This window comes from Betta splendens, chromosome 15, assembly GCF_900634795.4.
Source record: "Betta splendens chromosome 15, fBetSpl5.4, whole genome shotgun sequence".
NCBI lineage: Eukaryota > Metazoa > Chordata > Actinopteri > Anabantiformes > Osphronemidae > Betta > Betta splendens.
Window position 1 is genome coordinate 11,988,455 of NC_040895.2, and position 23,675 is coordinate 12,012,129.

Sequence of the window (23,675 nt, forward strand, 5' to 3'; positions counted from 1 at the left end):
TTTGCAAACATTACATGCTAAATTTGTCACGAAAGGAGAAAGATCATTTATCATAAACAGAAAAAAAGGCAATAACCAAACAATGCAAAACACACATATCCACATAAAGTCATGAAGTGGAAGTCATTCATTAGTTTATTGAAAGTGATAATAAGGTTATTATGGCGTCTGAAATACACAACGGGTAACTTTTTGCATCAGTGGTTTTCAGAGAACAGTGACTGCTATTGATCCCTCACTTTATTTTGACAATTATTTAATGTAATCGTTGTCTAAATGGCTGCAGTTTGATGTCTGAACTGCTCATTGCACCTGAAGGGTACAAAAACAATCTGTACAACAGCTCTCCGGGGTCAATGGAAAGACACTCTGTCAGCTACTATTTTAAAGGTAATGCTGTTTTCAGTAGCCGAGAAGCCATTCCCTTTAATCAATAGCGTTCCACTCAGGCAAGGTTGAAGGTTAGAGGTCAAACTTGAATGAAACCTGTGATTGGATAATTAAGGGCAATAGCCTTAATTAATCAATTGCGAGTCGGAGGAGGAGTGTTTTATAACAGGATGTGCTGGTTGCTGTGACCATGAAGGATTTCATTATTTATGTAAGAGTGTCCATTGTGTCACATTGAGGAGAAAAAATAGGCGTTTTAATGCCACCAGCATTTAATCAAGCAGAACTTCATTAATCCACATAATTAATTGAGCAGGCTTTGGTATGTTCTTTTTGCTACCTTTACTTTCTGGTCGGCCGGACATGTTTCACCATTATTGTTGTCCCATCCCTCCAAGGGTTGTGAGTTAATCTGCATGACCCAGCACCTGTCACATACTAATAAACACAGAACTAATTGACTTTGTTGCCCCACTTATCAGCTGCCTCGCCAGTCAAAGCAGAGATTTTTGTTTGTTTACAGCGGGGCTAACAGGTGCGTCTCATCAACCAAGAAAAAATATTACTTATTATATTAGTGTTATGGAGTCATTATGGTGAAGAATAATGCATCAGAAATTAACTTAAAAACTTTACAGCCCATATGCCAGAAGTGTGGCACGGCGACTCCACCTCTCATCTGCTTTAAATATGTACATGCTTTCATAAATCCTTGTTTTCAGGTGTGGCAGGTTTATAGACGAAGATCCTTCATTAAACATAATCATGTCTATGATGTGTTGTGGAAGCACCAGCTGTGCACAAAGCTAGAAAAATAAATAAAAACACATTTTACCAACTACAATGTTTACAAGGTTCACATCATCGGCGTAAGAATTCAAATTGTGACTGGACAAAGTGCCAGGTTTGAACACAGTAACCGCTCTCTCTTTTCTCTTGCTCTTGTTGTCTCTTCCCTTAACACACTGGTGCACAACCACACACACACACACACACACATGCACACTGTGGCGCTTCAAAGTTTTTCCAGGGTATTTCTCGGTTAATTAACAGATTAGTGGTGTGGGGCAGCTCTGAAGTTCAGGGGTCAAGACTAAACCCTCTAACTGGGAGGATAATCAGTGGCAGGTGGGTCCACACTTCTCCTGTTGCCCCTCACAAACCCCTCCCCTTCTCGACTTGACTTGTGGCAAAATAAGCCCCCTTCTCTCTATAGGCTACCGGAGCTCTTGACTCCAGCCACCTGACAGAGGGGGAGATTGCACGGGGGAGGGAGCAATAGGGTGGGGAGAGGATGGAACAAGCGTTTAAAAGGACGGGAGGATGGAGGTTCTGGAAATGCGCCATCCTTTCACACGCACGGCTTGGACCCGTATTTACAAAACTAACCAGTGGGATTCTCTGAACACGGTTCCGCTGAATGGAACGCGGACTATAGGACCACAAGCCTGGGGCTGGTGCTATAAAATGGAAACACAATAAGAGAGACGGGTGCAAACAGAATGAGGGCTCGGGGTCTGTCCCCCTGTTTTTTTACCCCGTCTCCATTCACTCCTCCCATATTCCATTCCAGGTTCTGCTTGGTGGAGAACTCCATTGTGCACTTGTGAATGGGAGACTTTGGGAGTGTCTCTCTTTCTATTAATTAGGACTGGCCACCGTTTCCGCTCCCCTGTGAGCCCCTTCATTATTATTTCTTCACATTCTTTGACTAAACTTAACCCCATTCCTTCATTCACACTTCAAATAGCTGTGGCAAAGATGCTGTGCAGGAAGGCGCTAGTGGGAATTTGTCAAAGTATTTCAATAAACAGTTGAATTATTTAGTGGTGACAACAACAAAATTGATAGAATTAAAATCATCCCACATCCCCAAACTTTATTCTATTGTTTCTTTATTTCAAATAGTTTTCATGAAATTAAAACAACAAAATGTCTTTTTTTTTTGCAAATGTGTCGTAGAAGTAGTGATTCATGAAGTATACACACACACTTATTGAAATACCAACCTAAAATACACCTCCCCTACATCTGTGGTGAACATCAGCAAGCAAAGATGTCCTGGGGTATATTCTACTGCTGCCCAGCAGGCATCCATTTGCTGGAAAAAATCACTTTGCCTCATTAGCTACACACACTCTTAGTTTGTCACAATGCCTTTGCTTAAGTCCTGCTAACAGACCCCCCTTGTCTTTTTCTAGGTGGAGACTTCGGGGGCCAGGGGCACAGTTTGGGTGAGTGAGGCCTTTTCTTTCTACCCCTCTCCTAGCTGGTTTAAGGGTTGTAATTATCTTTTGCTGGGGGAGGCTGTAAATTGGATTAAAGTGGAGAGTCTCGGCTGAGTGGATCATGCACCCCCCCCCCTCCCCCGCTTTCCACCCTCAACCCCCCCCCCCCCCCCCCCCCCCCCCCCCCGCCATCTCACCACTTGGTGGGCCACACGCTGATAAAGTGCGGAAAACCGGATTTGGATTTAGCCCGAGCATTCATGGCTTCCCGCTGGAAAAAATGAATTTTTCCAACAGAAGGGGCCAGTGTGCCCGTGGTATCTGTCAGTGTGGTGTGTTTCATCTGGCCTCACTCTTCCAGAAACACCATTACCTACGTTATCAGTGTGAACCGACTCAGCCTGACTGGGCTCGGATGCCTGGCCACCTACTATCCATACAGTCTCTGACCATCGCTGTGTCCTATTTCTCTACTGCTGCTCGGCACCTGAATTATATTTATTTTAATGGGTATTATTTATTCATATTTAGCATAATCTATATAGTAATCCTGTAAATGGCCATATCCCTAAAGCTATACTAATAAAATTACTTATTAATGTTAACAGAGTGAATATGGACAGTTAACATCAAAATTTGGGAGCCAAGTAAAACAGCAGATAGGATATTTTTGGCTCTGAAGTCATTTTCCTGGTGATTGTAAAAATTCTAATCCTGTCGAGGAATGTCTCTAGGTCTTTACGGATTGCTGGGATACTGGTGCGTGAAATGGCAAGTCTACCTTTCCAAATGATGTCAACCCTGTTTTCACTGAAATCGCAAAAGCTTTTACAAGTCATGGTAGATTCAACATTTGCATTGAATTGACTTGTCTATGTAGATTGGTGCCCATGACGGATCAGAGAAACTTTGTCTTGACTTTTTATTTAATCATGTGCTGAATTTATTTAAACGGGGTGGACACAATAACACCTGTAGGATATAATGCAATGTAATAATATTGCTATAAGCCAGCTTACAGTTATAGTTATAAAACCAATTCACCAAAAAATCATCAAGTCATCGTATTTATAATTTAAAGTCCTTACAGTACACAAAAATACAAACTTATAATACAGTTCAACACAACAATAACACAACAAACACTTTCGAACACGTGTACAAATAAAACAAATGTTTTTATTGTATGTTGAATTGTTTTATAAAAGTGAAGATAAAAGAGTTCGTTTGAATGTCAAAATTCTAAATGAATGACGCTTTTTCAATTTCAATATTTAGAAAATTGTAGTTGGAAAATATTTTAGCAAACTCAGGCATCAAACGTATTCTGCCAAATGTTATGTGCTGTAATAGAAGCTGAAACATAATTGTTAAACTTAAAGCAGCAGTCACTGATGCTCGTCAAACAAACACCTACACATGTTTACACCCGCTTCCAGGTCAGAGGTTTATATCTCTCGCTTCCAAACCAAATTTTGTGAATGGACGAAGTGAAATAGCTAAAGGGTTTTCTCAGAGGTAATGCCAAACTAGGTTGAGTGGTCCCCTATTGCGGGTATAATGACCTGAAACCTGAAGAGCAATGAAAGAGAGTCTATCGAGGAGGGTTTTTCCATTCATGTAAAATGTCAATGCATTTTCCAACAGACACTTACAAGGGATCAGTGGACCCTCAAGTGTTCATGAAGAAAATAACCTTTCAGCACTACACAGGGATGCTTCTCGACTGAGCCATTCTGTGACCATAACACCTCTAATGATTTAACCAAATAGCTTTGGCATTTTAGGAAGATAGGGGAGAAAGTAAGGCGCACATTTTATTATTATTTCTCCAGAGAAAATAAAAAACACAGTAAACCATCAGCGGATGTGGGTTTACTTATGCCTTCCAGCCATCTGCATGAAACGACCGAGCAAAAGGCCACACAGAGTGCAATGGAGTAAGTTATCTTGCTCCTTGGGTTTTAGTTACCAGCATGTAGGTGTTTTTTTATAAGGCGCTGGAAAAACACAGCTATCTGGGACGCTTCTCTTTTGATGTGTCCTCAGCCTCCCAGGCCCGAGCTCTTGTTCCTGCTCTAAACCATTGAGATAAATGGGAGGGAGTGAAGCTGGTAGGAGATTCCTCAACACAGTGGGAGCTCCGGGCCGTCAGCGTGAGTGTTTGTCTAAGATATGGACTGTTTGTAGTACTCCCCATCACTAATTCATTTATTATTGCACACAAGAAATATGGCCGGGAAAAATGTGTGTTGCTGTTGTTTTGTCGTCATACATCAGGACACCTCCTCCCCGCTGTTAAAACTATTGGCATTAGCGGTCTAAATTAGAAGTTGGACTCTTTTCGACGCAAATAATTTTGTCTTTTAAGTGCGCTCATAAAGTGATGAATTAAGCACAGACGCTGTATCTAATGGCTTTGAAAAAGACAATTACAGTGCAGTATTATCAAAAGACATTGGCAATGAGTTAGAAAAACAAATGTGCACACAGGCAGCTTTTAATTTTTTATTTTTTAATGGGTTCAAAAACAAATAAAGTTGTTTTGATAGGAGCAGCCCATACGTATGGATCCTAGACATTTCCACCGGATATGTTGCAATGAGGGCATTTTGCTCCCGTGTTTATTAGATAGTGGCCAGAATCTTCTTTCGTCTTTAATTTCCTGCTGTGTCATCTAAAGGCAAAGATCAAACGGTGGACAAAGTGGCCCTCCACGCTCCGGACCCCCCCTCCCTCCCCCCCGTGACCCTATCTCTCCTCACTTCCTCTCCACACAACCCTCCTCCACACGCCGGCCCTTTAAAAGGTAAAACTTATCAGAGCTATTTGTCTGCAACGATCCTGTTCATCCTGCGTTACTGATTAGCGATTGACTCCGAAAAAAAAGCCGCTCGCGTGCCATTTGTAAACTTGATCCTGTCATTGACGAATACCGCGTCACTCCCCGCGACTTAATGTTGCGTACAGGCCGCCGTGAATCAGTGGCGTAAACTTAATCTCTTTTTAATTCCTATTTTGACTTCCCCACGTCTCGGCGGCGTTCGCCCTTCGTGATGGCCGTTCCGAGAGCCTCTCCGTTCTCATCAGAAAACTTTGATGGCCAATCTGCGTGATCCGCGTCAATCAAACATCTGTTCGGCGCCGTTGTCCACCGCCGGCACCTGCTGACCTCCGAGTGACCTGCGACATAAGCGGCGAGGCGGGCGAGCACAGGAAGCCATTTACTCTCCCAGAGCTACCTGGGAAGAGGCAGCCAATCACAGCCCCGCGCACAGCGTCCATTTTTTGATTGCGCGTTCTCCGGCCCGAGCGTCTTATGTTTGATTTTCTTTCTTTTTAACGGCATCCACGGCGCTACATAGGCAACGGGGAGGTGAAATTTCTCCCTTCCAAATGGATTGCAATTTCCCCCCATTTAGCACCTGAAGGTAATTAGCTTGAAGAGATTGCAGAGTGAGAAACACGTTCATGGAACATTAACTCTCGCACATTCTCCAGTTGCAGGGAATTAATAGGAAAGATTAAAGTTTAAAGAGAGCAAATGCCATTAGCTCACGAGCCCCTTCTCGCAGGCTGCAGCCGCGCTAAAGCAGAGCTGCTCATAGAACGCCGCTTTTTTCACGTTTCATATAAAGTTTCATAGGTGTATTAGTATGTTCACTTTGATGTATGTTTATGTGCTGCGTGTTGCTGAGGCACCGTTGCCTGCAGCTTTATGTCGTCCTCTTTAATGAGTTTCTGTGTGTCCTCTCAGCTGCCCCAGCATTATGCTAATGACCAGTTTGGCATGCACTAAATTTAGAGGCAAGTTAGAGAAAACACATAAAATAATCCGATTTTTATATACTTTTTGAAGACACTTTATTTCTGCACTTATCACATCTTTTCCCGGCGCCTGCTGGGAGATTTAAGTATCTGTGCGTGTATCTAATCATTTATTTCCATCATACATCGAGTTTTCGTTCGACTATGCTTTTCTCCACTTATTTGCCCATTTAGCCATTCATCCATCAATCCATCTACCTTAAGGGGATAGAGGAGGAGACGGCAATTGGCAATGAATTTTTAGAGGCCATCCCACTCACAGATTCCATCATAGCCTGAAAAATTCTGAGGTAAAAAAAAAATGAAATTGAGACATGGTAGAATTTATTGCCCAGAAAATTCCATTCTACTATCTGATTCGAAAAGTCCAGTCCTCCTAGCTTCAGAAAATCTATTTCCCCACATTTTAATACCCCCGCGTAGCAGTCCTCATAATTCATTCGAGTGTGTTAAGCTCAGTTTTATTAGATCTGAAACAAATTTTGGTGGGGATCCTATAGGTCATTAACCATGGAGTAATTTTATCCTTGTTTCCCTAATGATGCCATAATGGTGAGTGAATTTCTTAACTAAAGACCAAAGAACATTGTGAAGGTCAGCTTCATCTGCAGGCTCCTTCAAGCGCTTCTCAGAGAGATTGGAAAAGTCGCACATTTTTGAGGAGTCATTAATAACCTTAAAGCTGAGAGCCTATTTGCGTTCTCGCTCCCTACCTTTTAATTTCCCTGCTTTTTCGCTCTCTTTCTCTCCTGCTCTGCCTTTTTTTTCCCTGTTTGCCCTTATGCAGCATGAAGGGAATGCTGTGTGTACACGTGTGTGTGTGTGAAGGCGCTGGAGAGCGCCAGGGAAACAGAGGGAGAGAGTGGGAACGGCAGTGCAGTGACATACAGATCCCAGATGTGATGCTGCTTTAATTTGAATTTTATGCCTTTGTTATCGCTTTAATCATTTTCTTTATTCGTTTTGTTTCAGTGGTCTGGGAGAGACACCTGATAGGGTAAACCACCTAGGGACCCATTTTTATTTGGAATGTGGTGCAAGGTCTAATTAGAATTTGAATTTTGCTGAGCCTTGAAATGGCTGGTACTTTATCCTGATCGCCTTAGATATTGTTCCAAGTCAATCATTTGTCATTGCAAAGCATGCTGGGAAGGTTCTGTTAATGAAGCCCTGGGTTTCTTCGCCTCTTTTTTGCTGCCCTGGCATTTTTGTCCATTTAGTCAGCCTGATGTAAGGACGACGGTGGTTATATATCCATGTTATGACACCAGCACACTGTGGTCGGACCACTGGCGTCACATCCATCTGAGCTGTGTCACCATTCAGCATCGACACACTGGAGACTGTGTGTTGGAAGGCAGTGGGACAATGAATACTGTACAGTCCTTAAGTACAGCAGGAGAGCAAACTGGACGCCCTTTGATGTGACTGAACTTTGATACAGTATTCTAATCCATGCAATAATATTGTACAACTGCAATCACTTTTTTAAGTCGGTGCCAAATAGATATTACACATGATGCATTGATGTATAGTATATTGAAACATACTTTACCCTATTATTCATTACTTTTTTTAAACTCCAATATACATACTGTATAGCCCATAATCAGTTGAGATAAGTTACACGTTACAGAATGTGAAGCAGCTAATGCTAACTTCACCCCAACAACTGTCTCACTAATGACAATGCAAAAGTTTAAAATAAATAACAATGCTACCATACAGCATTGGCTTCACCTCAAGCAAAGTAAAATGCTGGTGCAGTAATGTAAACTAAACATTAGTAACTTTTCCTTTTCATAGATTTATGTATATCATTATGTCATTAGTTGCTTAAGGGATGCTGTTGCGGAGTCAACATCCATGCATGCCAGTGTGTCGCGTTCAGATGGATTCCTCAGAGACAGGGGACTACTAGCTGTCCTGTATGTCAGAGTGTGAACAGGGGAAGGTAATGGTGTTTTGTCACAGTCTATCTGGGTTAACGTGTGTCCTCCTCTCAGGTCCCCTCCGATGCATTTTATTTCCTGAACGCCTCCTTTGGAGAGATTGGAGTTGGCAGGCGTTAACATTCAGAAATGTACCAATAAATGGCATTCATGGCTGCTGATACACAGTTTGCTGGTGGTCTATGAAGAGCAGTGCGGCGGCCGTGCATGCAACAGGGGAATTGTAACTTGAAGGATAATAAAAATGTATTAATTGCGATACAGCTGAATAACAGAAGGAGTTCTGTGTCGTCCCCATTTATGCTAAAGGTTTGCATTCACTCGTGTTATAAACAGTTTTCCCTTAGATCAGCTTGAGCGAGCAGCTACCTCTCAACCACACGTGGCACTAGACTTTTCGGTTAATTCTGTTTAACTCTAATTGGAACTGAAGTTAAAAAAAAGCGCGGAAAGGCCGCTTTGAACTCTGAAAATAAAATAAAATTCTACTGACAAGATGATGGATCACCTGTAAGTCTACCTGACACTGAAATTAGGGTTTTTAATGACATGCTGCCTCCTCCTAGATGTGAAATTCAAATTCCCTCCCTGGTCTCCCTCCCTGTCGTCACCTGTCCCTTTGACTCGTGTACACCAAACACAGGCACTTTGTCTTTGTCACTGGGAGCAGGACAATGTTTTTCACCAGCAAGCTTTTGTATTAACCAATCTCATATGGAACTGAGGACATAGCTCATTGAGCACCGTGTTGTTGTTATGTGAGCGTATTTTTCCTTTCATAGGGAGCAGGCACAGATTTCTTGTACCGCTCATTTTATCCCTGCTGTAGAGACCCTCCTTATTGTTCTATACATCACAGGCACCACATTCAAATATCAGTCAATTTACAGTATAGACCAGATAAAGAAAATAAATTAGACCCACCTTTTGTATGGTGCTGTTAAGGAAGGCTTTGAAACCATCAAAGCTGCAGTGAAGGATCTTGGATCCGAACGGTCCTGGCACCGCAGATGACAGTCGTACACTGTCATCTGTAATCAGGTGTGGCACCTCTCATGAACACCCACATTGGATCCCTTGTCACACCACAAGGCTCTGTTTCAACAGGGGCCGGAGTAATCCATCCTGAAGCATGAAGGAAAGGCCCCGGCTGGCGCTGGGACTGGGGGCAGCGAGAAGCAAATGAAAAATCAATGCTACTGTGACACATTAACTTATCCCCCCAATTTCATAACTGGCATTAGGTGTCAGGAGAAATCTGTAGTGTGGAGGTGGCTGGTTGGGCCTTATTGGCTTACATGTGCTCTCAACTGGTGGAGGAAGCAGGTGAAAGTGGGGAGAAGAAGAAAAATAATAAGACAATGGAAACTCAAGGACTTCATCAGCTGCAGGAAGCAAAGCACAGACTGTCCTCCAAAAATAAAGCCATGTAATCATTAACTGATCCTCTACAGAAATATAACCTCATGCATGATGTCATATAATAAAACTGACATCACATCTAGATAAAAGTAATAATACATAATAAATGGACTGGTATAACTTAGTAATATCATAAATCACAGTGACAGAAAACTGGGATTTAAATCCACATTGAGGAAACAAATGAGCTTTTGTCATGTTTATGAATAAAAAAGTCACTCTTTCTTTGTGCAAGTCAACAAAGTTAATCATGCACTGGATGCAGTAATGTAAATAATGAATAACTGTCAACTACCAAACTTCACCTTTGCATTTGTGCCATAGAAACCATTGTGTTCACAACAAAAAATACATTATAAATGTGGCTATAACAAAGGTGAAACAAAGGACAAATGACTTTTAGAAAGTGTAAAATCGTACTGCTCTGATGGCTTCGAGAGTTCCACCTCATTCATAAAAAAGTCCAGCGATCATCTGTCACATCATAACAATAATAATCTACAGCGAGGCAGTGGAAATAGTGAGGAGAAAAATAGCCTTCACTCCGAGAGCCGGCCTAATCAGTACTCTCTCTCAACTGTTAAATGTATTTAAACACTAAATTAACAACCCATAAAGGGCCTCTGGTACACTACATTCAAATTAGAGCCAGTTCTTATTTACTGCCACAGAACTGCAAAAGTGACACTTTCCCTGATCACATTAAGAAAAGCAACGGAGTGACCTTGGCGTAATGGAGGTGGATGAGATACGAGCGCCGCCACCCTCATCCTCAAAAACACACAGACTCTCTGTATCCTCAGCCAGCAGGCGGAGATGGAAAAGACAGAATGATAAAAAGAGGATGACTGTCCTCATGCGCAGTGTCATTAAATCATCAGCTAATGGCGTTAGCATCAGTGCAGCTACCAATGCTGAGACGAGCCGCCGGGATTTATGGCAATGACGTCTGAGATTTGGAAAACAGAGAGAACGAGAGAAAGACTCCAGCAGCTGGGTTTTAGTTGGAGGAAAAGCCCAGTCAAGCCTGCAGTTCACCTCTAAGTTCCGCGGCGGGGGTGTTGGTGTCATCTTGTTTAGTGGGAGTTCATCGTTCACATATTTAATGCTTTAATTACACCTCAACAGCTGTGCATAGTGATTTAAGTTTATGGATGTGAAAGCTCTTAATTATGAAGCAAAACGCATAAAGTCATTTCTGATGGTGGATGCAGACAATTAAATTTATTTAAGAATTTCTGCAGAGGCAGAGAAAACGGCTTTCTGAAAATGACCCTTAGTGAAATGCACAATATGCGGTAATGTGTTCTATAATCTATGATCAGGATGGGAAGGGGGGGGGGGGGGGGGGGGCAGCAGCAGGCAGGAGAAGACATGGGAAAGTCAGGAGAAGAAATAGTTTTTTTTTTTTTTACTTCCATAGAGTTGCAGACAATGAAGGACGAGAGAAGGGTGAGTGTGAGACAAAGGGGGAGCGTCTTCGTAGCGGGACGTGTGTGGGGATTAAAGAGCTCTGATGCACACGTGACCTACAATATACTGTACTGTAGGATTTTTCTTTTTAATAGCTGTGCAACAGGAAAGTGCACAAATACACTCACACGTTCAATGAACACAATTTCTTCTACCTTTTGCACTGAGCCAAAATCAAAGGCCCCTTTGACTCCTGGTCGCATGTTCCCAGCGCTGAGGCGTCTCCTCAGTCAAGTTCTGTTCACATTGTTTGGTAAATTGACTCCCGGGTGCCATTTGGCATCAGAAGCGTAATGTGGCATATTTTTCTTTTTCCTTCACTCTCTGTCTCGCTCTCTATCTTTATAACACTTTTGTTTCACTCGGATGGTTTAAACCTAGGAAAGGACTTACGATTTAAAAAAAAAGTCATTCCCTTAAATGTTTTTTAAAAGGTACTGGAGCCGTGGCATCGTGGCCATTACTGATGACATCATCATTATGTATGGGATCTGAGTGTATAATACCCATGATCTGTCATTTTTCCTGTTACCACCACCACAAGTTGTAAAGGTTAGGTAATTCATTTTAATGTTTAATGTGTCAGCTGCTATTGCCAAGCGCTGCTGTCCCGATATATTCCACACTTAAAGGCATTCTTTTTTCATTTTACTCCAGCTCACAATCCTGGAAAAGTACTTGTCATGAATAATCTGCAAAGTCCTTCTTTCTGTCATTAATTGTCTTCCCATAGTTCTTGAAATGTCTTAGTTCTGTAAATGTGAAAAAAATCCATAAATAATTCAGCAAGATGATGGATGCATTGCACAATTAATAAAAGAAAGTATGCAGAGTTATTGGATATGTTTTATTTTATGAAAAATAGGTGGAAGGGACCTGCCACGTGGACACAGCAGAAAGAGGCCCCTCATACAAAGACATTTCTGTACAGCATATTCCCCAAAGATGAATAGCTGTTTGGTGGAATGGTCGTGCAGAACAATGAGGAGGATTTCAGGAAAATGGGCTTTGGTGTGGCATTGTACGCGTGCATTGTGGAGGGTGGGGGGGAATCAGCACGCTTGAGCGCATTTAAATTTACACAAACTCTCTAGGAATGACAGTGATAAATGTTACACTCTATTCTACAATATGTTTAATGCATAGGTCTGAGGAGTTAAGTTTTCCCCTCTGGTACGAGGCTGCTGTTGTAGTTACCACTATATGTTACATCAGATTCCCTTCCATTAAAATGCCAAGTGGCCCAGTGAAGACAGCGGGAGAATATGACACGGGATTTGTTTACCTGTCACCTTCCTCCATCCTTCATTTTCCCCTCCTCGTGTGTGTGAGACTGTGTGAGGGGTCAGGCTTGATGCACGTTCTCTTCCAAACTGGACCAAAGCCACTGGTTTTGCACATTTCAGTGCAACGGTGTTTCAGAAATATGGCAAACGGGACGCGATGCTGCGATGGATGGACCGCTGGCGCGTCCTCGCCAGTTTTTTTTTTTTTTTCTGGGAAAGAAATCTAACCTTATCGCCGGAGAATTTCAAGTGTGACTCTCCTAATCGCGGCGCGTTTCCTGCTCTCTGCCTATGACAGAAAAGAACGTCGCTCCCTCTTTTTGCCCACGCACACGTTTCCACACAGACGTACAAAGTTGCACTTGTGTGGATTAAAGCGGGTGCGCGCCGGAGTCTCCGGCCTGCCTTTGATCTCCTGTAAGCAGGGTGTGCATGAGCGGCTGAGGGTACCTCCACTGTGAGGTACCACTGGAGGAGCTGATAAGATGCTGTGCAGGCGTGATCTCTCTTAGGGATAAACGCGTTGGCTCACGGTGCACCTGGAAAGACACGGCAACACCTGAGTGGCTGTTTTTATAATGTACTGTATCCTACAGTGCCACAGTGAGTGTGAGTGAACCAAACAGGGGATTACACACATATACACACTTTAGGTTTTAGAGAGATGTGTGAGTTAAGACTTATAGGATTATATCAATTCATTTATCACTAATGTTTATGAATAAGCTGTGAAAACATTTGTATCAGAGGACTTTTTTTCATCCAGTGCTATTTGTGTCCCTCTGTTTTTTTCTGGGTGCCGCTCTTTTATTCCCCTTTTCTAAAAGTGTAAAACCAATTTGGAGCTGTCAGATTTGGCGAGCGCCGACAACATGCCGGGGCTGTTATGACAAATTGTTTGCCTGTGATTCCAGATACCGCAGGTCCACCCATGTGATTTGGGACAACGCAACACGCCGCTGGAAACAGTAATGCCGGTGAACGCGCGCGCGCGCGGGGGGAGGCCGGTTCGGGCGGCGCGGCCATTATATTCTTTAGTTTTATGACCCGTACGACGGAGCGGGCCAGGCTCAGCTCCTTGTGTACTGTAGTAGGTCCACTGTAAAGCCTGCGATATGTAAACAAACAAGCCCAAACTTTCTATGATTTACAACGCTGGCTGGTCTTGGCCGGGGATCCTTCACCACCTCCAACAGGCCCGAGCCAGCCAGCAATTCCGCTTGCAGACAGCTTGAGCACTTTCGATTTTATACCTCAGCAATTTTTATAGCGTCTTTAGCTCTGCACGCGCACCCCTTACTATATGCTCTAGAAAGGCAGCGGCTGCGAGAGGCAGGAAGCGAGCGGCGAGAAACAATGTCGCGTGGAAAAAAGAAAACAGTTGTTGATGAAGGACGCTAAGCAGCCGGGTCACGTGACCGGCGCTACTTGGGGCTGCGATTGGAGGCTCGCGCAGGACGCGGTGCCGCCGTAGCTTGTGATTGAATTGGCTGATGGTACGGCACTGTCTCAGTGCCTCCTGCTCAGATTAAGTAAGGTAGAGTAGCCAAGCCTCTGAGGGTTTTTGCATCTGTGCAAGGTTGCTGTAAATGATACAGTGAAGTTATAATTAAAGGTTCCAACTGAGAGCACCTCACTTGATGCAGTTCACACCTTTCCCCCCTCCTGCAGGATAAGAGGGATGGCGTAGAAGACGGACTAGCAGGCGAAAAACTGCATTTTTGCTCCAGTCTGAAAGCTTTGTTCCCATGCAAACGAGAGTGCATCAAGTTATTTAAGTTAAAATAAAATAGTTCAGCATTTCTATATATGATGAGATATTTACTACAAATTCAAATTTGTGTAAGACTAAAGTTAAAACCAAAAATAAAGACATTCTGTGTCTAACCGTGAGTCCATATTCTTTAGCTTCTGAACAAGGTGTGCGTCTGATTGCCACACGCTGTCTCCCATTTTTCATTTACCTGGAACAGAATCAGATGCGACAGTTAAATTTTGACAGTAGAGAAAATCTACTCGGTGCCATTAGAGCTAATGTCATGTTTCTGTGCTAATCCCTCATCATTTTTGGGCCTCATTGCCTATTTTTCTCTATGATATTAAGTATTCAAAGCTCATTTACATTCTTATTTTTCAATTTGCTGCTGCAGTAGTTTAATTTATTCCATATAATTTCTTTTTCTGAGAGGGACATTAATCATTGACTGTACGTTTTAGTGCCTCTGGGATTTTTTTAATCAATAAAATAAAGGGATAAAAGCCTCGGTGCTGCGCTAGGTGACAAAGGCTTTGGAGGATTTGTTTTCAATCCCTTCTGAATCTTTACATTTGTTCATATTCATTCATCGCTTTTAGGTCACTTTATTATCATGCCTTGATGATGAATGTGTCTATGTTCATGATGTTTTTGCATGGTCTTTCTGCACATTTTTATTTCTTCTTGGAGACCTTTTCCCCTAAAATATCATTCCTATTAGTCGTTGGCTGTTTTGTTTGTAAAGCAGTGACAAAAGCGTGTCGCAGAAATAACACTCATATCAATAAGGGTCTCCCTGTAATGCTTCTGGTAGTTATATTTCTGGTCTGTTAAGCTGAAGGCCTAACCACTTTCATCCTCTTTCTTCCTCCCCTTTCTTGTTGTTTCTTCATCCTTTCACATTCATTTTATGCTTGGCTATTCCGTAGGCTATCAGTGTATTAATGCCACGGCTTAAGCCAAACAGCCTTGGTGAGATAAGCCTCTGGGTCGTCATGTGGCTGTTCACAATTTGCACCCTGCTCTCCCCCTTAGTTGGAAACCCAAAATCATTTAATAATATTAATCTATTTTTGTGTGTGTGTGTGCGTCACGATTTTTGTACATTTCATTTTAAAATATCTTTGTTTTTTTGTCATTTGCTCCCGTCTAGTAGAGACAATGCACATCTTCATTAGTTATTGACTTGTTTGATCGGCTTGACCTTCCGGAGGTGTGAGTGAAGGCTCCGCTCGTCTGTTGGTGAAGGGGTGCGCGGAGATGGACGGGGTCTGTAAACTGCGATACATAATGCTGTGGGCTATAATACTTTGTGCATGGCTGGTCGCACGCCTGCTAATCACAAGGAAAAGACCCCACTGTCTCACTCCATAAACCCGGCCCAGTAGGAAGACAGCCATGGGGGCGCAATGTCACTTGTAAATCCCAAATTAAACTCAACTGCCCAAAGCTTCCAGCATAAAAACGCCCTCACCTCAATCTCGCCTCCCCGTGTCTCCCCCCTCAGCTGCACACGGTGAACAGAGAACCGATAGGTGTCTGGGTGTCAACAGTGTCAAGGTTGTGGGGTGGTCAATTTGCCTGCGTGTTGGCCACGTTTGGCTTCATGCATGTATTTCATGCCACAAAGCCTCTGCTTCACCTGGGCCTGAGTCAGACACTCAGAGCCTTCAAATAGTGCCTGCAGGAAGTTTATGTGGGCAAAAATATGAAGAAAATATTGTTTGCATGTATGCTCCTCATCAATTACTAGTTTTTCGTTAAGTGCATAGTGGCTTGTTTGAGCTGGCTGTGGAGGAGGGGGAATGGTCTCCTTGAAGGCAATCTGTTCATTAAGATAATGTGTTAGTTCCAATTAAACTAACATTAAAACGGTCCCCATAAAGAGTTGGAGTCAGCGTTTTTCCTAACTTGCTCTTTTAATTACATCGTTCCTCTCCTGTCATTAAGGATATTAAAAATTCATTAACAAGAATAGTACTGTGTCACACCAACAAATCAGAGGGACTTTCGTCTGATGTTGTCAAAGGATTATTGCCATTAGTGATTTTGTCGGAGTTTCCCTCAAGTGATGTTTCAGGACCTGGCGTCAACAGGTTAGTGCAGTGGTGAACTGTCATGTTGTGAGAGCTTCACGTTTGCAAGGTGGGATTTAATGAAAAAAGACATTTAAGTGATGAATAGGTTTTGGCAACATACTGTAGGGCTTTATGTGTTGTATTTATCCATTTATTAAATGTACATTTATTTGCAGCGGCATCAAGCGTCCCCTCTAATGCGATTCCATTGCCGGCTGTTATGTTTTCCGTCAGTTATATTTCTTGCTCCTAATTTGTTTTCATCAAATGTGTTTATGGCGAGCTGGAACTGTTTTACAGCTTCACTTATCGAACCGTGCGGCTGCTGCTGCCGCCGCCGCCGCTGCAGGAAATGAGTCTGTCCATGAATAACATAACACTGCCAGGCTGATCCCTTCCAGGGAGGAGAAAGAAAAGAAGCAAAATCTGCATCTCTTTCTTATCATTGCGGCCGGTTCATCCCTGGGCCGCTGCACAGTTTTCGAACACATAGCATGAAGCTGACTTTCTTCCTTAATAAACCTCATTGTGTAGCCCAGCTAACCCACCTAATAATGGGGATTAAAGAAGTAGAACATGCACACACATGGGAAATGCAGCAGGTGTTAATGTGAAAATAATTATGGATTTGGCATGAACGCGAAGAATAATTAAATGAATAAATGTAAAACAACAGCTTTGGATGTTTTCCTGGCACAGAAATGCTTTTTGTGTCCCAAATATTTCCCATGTGGTATCTGTGAACACCTTCATGCAAATCTTAATCAGTATTAAGAAAGTGAAGCAGAACTACATGAGGAAATGATCGGCAGAGGGTTACGCATTCATGACTTGTGTGTCAGAGGGAGTTTTTTTTAGCCCTACATTCAATAAACATCATTGTATTGTATCTGATTTAAATTAAATCATAATATAGTAATATTAAGAGTCAATAATAAAAGGTGATGAGACTGAGACATTTGTCAAATTATTCTAAGAACCACAACAGCTTTTGAATCATTAACATTATTCTTTTATGCAAAGTTCTAATTTATTTGTACCTTTAACATGACATTGCACATGTAAATGTGAGGTCACCATCATAACATGTCACAAATGATTAGATACTGTATGCCCATGTTTTGTAATTTGAGTTGGATTGTATTATTTCCTTCTTCAGGTGTCAGGTCAGGTGCGTCCTCCATATCCATTACCTCCTTCTTTCTCTCCCTCTTCATTGTCTAGTCGTCTACATTTATTTCAGTTGCTGGTTAACTTGCAAATATTTAGATACCTAAAACTCCATTAAATCAGATTTGTGTTGTTCAACTTGTTTTGACATATGTAACACTCCAATCACAGTAAGCAAAGACTGAGGTACTAACAATATTTTAGCAAAAACTTTGTGAGTAACAAAGGAATCAGTGTGACCAGTCCATGAACCCTCAACACGTGCACGTCTTCACTGAAAGCTGAGAAAACGAAGGGCATAACGTCACCACATTATTAATATTCCATTAGGAGCTGCTGTGAATTCTATCTCGGTGCAACCACCATTGTATTTCAGAGCACTGAAATATTCATATCCTCCTAATTAATTGGCATCAGAGGGGTGCCTTGTTTTGTTTTTCAAGTAGTACAGCTGTAATGTAAGCCTCAGATTAAACTAAAGTATTCACCACCACCAACAGGTGATGGGATTACTTTATGAAGTGGAGTAAAAGGAAACATTATTTAAAGTCACTTTAATCCCTTTCATTATCTTAGAGATAACAGAACCGTCGCCGTGTTAAAGGGGGCTTTTGTTGGTGAATTCCAGCCTGGTTAACACGTCCCTCCCCTCTCGAAAACACCGTCTTCATCACCACAAACCACACTACCTCCCACAAGTGCAGTTATTAAATTGCATTACATTGCTCAGTGCAGCTCCCATTACTCACTCAGGCTAATGTGTAATGACTGGCTATCATCAGCCAACCGAGCCCAGACGGACTCTCTCATTGATTAAACTAAAAAAAAAAGGACTCAACACAAGATAGTGACCATGAGCCTCCTTCACTTCGCTCCGATATTACTCACTCTGATAATCCCACCTATGTATTTCTGCACAGCGCCTCTCCCTCAGAACACTATTGATCAGGCCTGTGAGTGTTTGTGTTTGTGTGGGCTGTGGACGGACGGCTCTGAGGCGCTGCTTTTACACACCGACCTGCTCCTATTGGCTTCAGTCTGGGGACCCATATCGCAGCTGTGTTGGAGATCCATCAAGCCTGACAGGTCTATTGTACCCACATTCTTCACAGGCTCTGACCAGCGACTCGCACTAAGATATCATTTTCAATTAGAAAAACATTCATGAGCAGGAATGGAGGTGGATTTGAAATGACTCCAGCAATCTCTATTTGTATATCTGTTCTATTTGTATGACATCAGGTTTAATTACCGTACATGCCCCTATGATAACAATGCACAAACCAAAGCCAGTATTTGTGAGTGACACCATTTACGCACCTTTTTGTTGAAGACCAAACAAATGTTTCCCTAAATAATACAGAACTTCAGGGGCCATGAATCAAAGAGACAGTCCCACTCCAGAACCAAACAAATAAAAGGGTCCTGATGATCCTCGGAGGCCTGAGGATTCCAGAAATGAATGGGTATTTGAATGATTGCTGCTGCGCCAGACTTGCTGTGCTAGAATAACACATTCTGTTGAACAAATAGGCCCTTGAGTGCTGGCTGCTCCCAGGGGTCTGTCTATAGCCCCGAGGCTACGGCTTTCAGAGGGATGGGCTGCTCACTGCATGGCTATAGCCTGACAAACAGGCTGTCGGACTCTCTAATGCTCCCTGTGTGAATGCAGGCATGTTCTTAACATATTGCATCGCACATGTATATGTATAACACATATGGTGTCGTGTGAAAATGCAGCTAATAGTCAGGTTGGACAGTGGTAATTTAATATAAATAACACCCAGAGTAGCAAATTTGTAGATTCTATATGACAACGCTAACAACTTTTAAATCATTATTTGTCACTTTTTGTTAAAAACATTATTTATTTTGTTGGAACAGTGTGTAAATGGTCCAGCATTGTTCACTGGTGCATTTAGAGACATGTTGCTGGTGTTGTAATGGAACGAATCCACACAGCGTGCTCTTTGATGATGTCACAGGGTTAGATAGGCGCCATTGTAGATATGGGCTTCTAGAGAGCCGCTACACACTGTTTTAGCATCTGCTGAAAAAGAAACACCCTCCCAAGTCTCTTTGACACAGCTTTTTTTTTAACAGAGCTGGACAAAAGCCACAGTTTCTTCTGTGATATCCTGTTAAGGCTGTTCTGGAGCCAGCCAAGCATAGCCTTCCTTCAGAGAGCTGGGGCAGCATCATTCAGCTTCCTCCGTGTGATCCAGGGCACACAACAAACCCTGTGGTCCACAGCTCAGTGGCCAAGGAAAAAGACCCGTCACACAATGTCTTTTACTTACTATGTATACTATGACACTTTTTTATCGCATTCGATACATACTATACATCACCTATTTCAGTACATCTACAGTACTGTTAATGTATATCAGTCATGCACATAGTTGGTCAGTGGCTGTAGATGTCTGGTTCTTTGGCTCATAGGTTAAAGTGTTGAGTTTTGCACTTGGAATTAGGGGTTTGAATCTCAACTTGTGCATATGGTTTTAAAGTGATCTTTGCTTCCACCACACCAAATCCGAAGCGGTTTTATTGAAGGTTTCATATACAGTATTGCATGTATTGTATTGTAGTTTGACTCGGTACAATAGATTAATCAGGCCACAGAGTTGGTCAGATTTAGTAGCTAACTGCTCCTGTAACGCAATGGTTAGAGTGTTGAGTTAAACATATAGAATCTGAGGTTTGAATCCCACTTTTGGCATATGTGAGCAGTGCTGACACAGCATCAGATCTGAAATAGTTTTATTGCATATTGACATGCATCACCTTTCAAATTCTACTTCATCTTTCCTGCCCTGAAGTTGGACCAGCGAAGAAGGACATCGAACACAAACTATCATAAAGTAAAGTCGTGGGTTTGAGTCCCACTGAAGGTTTGTCTGAAAGTGTGTAAGATGTAAAACAAAACAAAACTTCAAAAGTAAACAAAACTTCAAAAACCCAACTAAAATCTGTCATGTCCATGAACTTGCATCATATCATTATGGATTCTCCTCATTGTCAACACAGAGGTAAAAAAAGGTGGAAAAAGTTGAACCAGCTAAAAAATAAATAATAATAAAATATATATTTATTGCAGAATTTAAACTATACTATGACCCTGCTTTATCACAAACTACATACAGTACTATGACTACTTTTACATTACTCTATACTACAGTACTGTTTATGCATATCCAGAGTCATGCGCTTTATGCATCACACTGATTAGGGCATGTATTACACAGCACAAGAGCAAGCAAGCAAGTGAAAAAATAAGTTTCAACATGTGATGTGGTTGTGCTCTTACTTTGTCTGTTGTTGCAGTACATGGTGAGTTAGCATGCAGCTTCCTAAACTTACTGGTGATGCATTAACTTGCCACCCTGTCCTGGATTATGTCAACACGCTTCCTGACAGTTTGTGCTGTTTAACAGTTTTTGCATTGAACACAAGCGGGAAAACAAAGATCTTTGTGCTGTGTGCTGAGAGACATGTTGCCCCACCAATAGACCCTCTGTTTCCACTGAGCTCAATTAGACCACTGCTAACTCTGTATAATTAACACCCCCAACAGAGTAATCAAACAGAATCTAAATTAATGGCAATGCCGATGTATTGAGGAAGCAGTTAGGGTGGTGGGGGTGGACAAAATACAGAAAGGATATCTCTGGGGCGAACATGATAGAATTACAAAATGAGCAGCTTGCAAACTGTCTCATCTTTGATGAAGAAACGTTTAATTATCCCCCTAGTGGAAAAGGTCCCCTATTGTTTAAAGCTAATTTCTCCCTTTTGCCTACTTCCCCACCCCAGAGGCCTGTCTGTCTCAGGTTACCCCCCCTCCTCCTCTGTACCAGCCCACTGCCACCCTGGGTATCAGCATCTCCCAGCTCCAAAGCCATCCACAACCCTAAGTTGGGTCCAGACAGTATTTTGTTTGTTAAGTGTAGCCCAAAGATCTGGGCCCTTGGGAAAAGATGAAAGGAGGAGTGCCGCCTCCCTCTCAGGGAAAGGATCAAGCAGGTCAATTTCCTCTGACTTTGTCCTGTCTTGGAGTTTGTATTCCTTCAGCCCACAAAGGCCACCATTGGACTGGACCGGAGGCTCACTCTCCCTCAGCTGCCCTGTCTCTGCCCCCATTTGATTCACAGAATAATAGATGGCAATACATGCCTGCTAAGCACAACTCCTTTTAAAAAAGTGAAACAAGAGATAACACTCCCTAGAAAGGAAGGGACATCCAAATAGAAATAGATACTGTATAATTCTCTCTAGTCTCAACACAAAGTTCTTGTGGGACACTGTGAAAACAAGATTTAAAAAAAACACGGTGAAACAGTTCTGAAACATTTGAAAATGTTCTTTCTAATATCCCCAGCTTGTACTAGTAAACGCCCAGTATCATTTATGCTTTCTTGAAATTAAAATTGAATAAATTCACGTTAGGCCTGACAGTGGCTCCACATCACATTTAAATACAATTTAAACAGGCATATATTTGCATAGTAAATTAAAAATAGGACCTAATTATGCAAATAAATTATCAAATGCGACAGGGGATGGTTTTCAATTCAGTTAATGTCTCATTTTGTGAGACAATACTTTATAATCCAAACAACACTGCAACCATTTTGCTACAGAGCCTCACAATAGTATTAAATATTCAGGTTGTATTTAATTACAAAAAATAAAAGGTCATAAATTACAAGCACTGCTTCTTAAATACACCTAGACAAATCCCCCTCTGCTGGGAGTTAGGTTTCCCTCATACGTTCCCCTTTATTTATTTTACATGAGGCCTTTTGAAGCAAGCAGCAGTGAGATGGAGAGAAGGCCGAATATGAACTGACACTCATCTAAAGCAATTCAATACCTCATGAGTACTAAAGGTGAATATTACACCAAACATTAAAAACGCTGACATTATTGTGAAAAGCTATGGTTCCACATAACAATAATAATCATTTCCTCATGTAGTTTCTGTTTGTCAACAGATATGTTGTCAATTAGAAACAACACTACAGTAAATAGCAGTATGGCAAAATATTTTATTTAGCGCTATGATTAAGAGAGCATCAGTAAGAATGTTTTAGTACAGATGTTAGTAATAGAAATGATCTCAGAGAAAAAATGCAAAGTACCACAAACAAGCCTTTATAAAACAAAGAGGCCAAACAGGAAACTCTGCGCTTTACAAGAACATGTCATCTTTCATCTCCCTGATAACAGATGCCTCCAGCAGGGGTCCTCCCTCAAACAGGAAGAAGTAAAGGCAGTTTCCTCAAAACAGACACCATCATGTGCATGAGTTTTAATTGGCAGCTGTTTTAAAGCCACACCACTAAAATGAAAGATGCAACTGTTTGGTAGATGGTTTTAATGCTGCGGACGTCTGTTGGTAGTTTGACTTAATTAAAAATCCCATAAGTACAGATTGTAAAAGGAAGGTGAAGAAGTGTAACTTTCACTCAGGCTGATCCTTCTTATTTGAGCATTGAGTGTGTTGGAGATGGATAGCAGTGGATTAATGAACTGGCCAAACATGACATTTGCTTCTGCATTAATTAAAATGGCTGTAAAACGAGATGGCAAGCTGTCGAAGAACAGTGTGTGATTGTCTGACAGCATTTTCAGTAGTTCCTATTTTCTGTTTTTGCCAGTTTCACAATAAGTGCTTTCTTAGTTTTACCATTTTCTGAATGCACCTCACACTTTGTCGATTAATGTATTCTGTTTCAGAAACCAATCCTCTTTATCAAACATAAACAGATTCCTCCACTATGACTAATCCACTTATCAGAACTAATCTAATTCAGAGAAAAAAATACACCTCAAGAATAATAACTAGTAGAAGATACAAAAAAAATAAATTATTTTTTATGGAAAAGTAATACATTTTTTTCTAGTTTCCAGGATTTTGTGAATTACATCTTTCTATCATTCTTGCTTAGAAGACATGATTTAATACCTCAAACAACATGGAACAAGTCAATATTGTGTTGCATAATCCTCACAGTGTCATGGCCGTAACCAGGATTTAGGTAAAGTTGGTGAGCAGGGCCCTTCAGCACCACCCACCACTGAAGTCA

At 41.8% G+C, this 23,675-nt stretch overlaps 1 long non-coding RNA gene across 3 annotated transcripts in view; it reads right to left on the reverse strand.

Moving 5' to 3' along the window:
- Window positions 1-23,675, reverse strand: part of LOC114870436 (uncharacterized) — a 128,918-nt gene that overhangs the window by 7,731 nt on the left and 97,512 nt on the right. For 2 of the 3 annotated variants that reach the window (XR_008692538.1, XR_008692537.1), the window contains exon 4: window positions 9,323-9,560. This is a non-coding gene — a long non-coding RNA (uncharacterized LOC114870436). Of the gene's footprint in view, window positions 1-5,408; window positions 8,488-9,322; window positions 9,561-23,675 lie in introns of those variants that run through there. The other variant, XR_008692539.1, reaches the window with a different exon arrangement.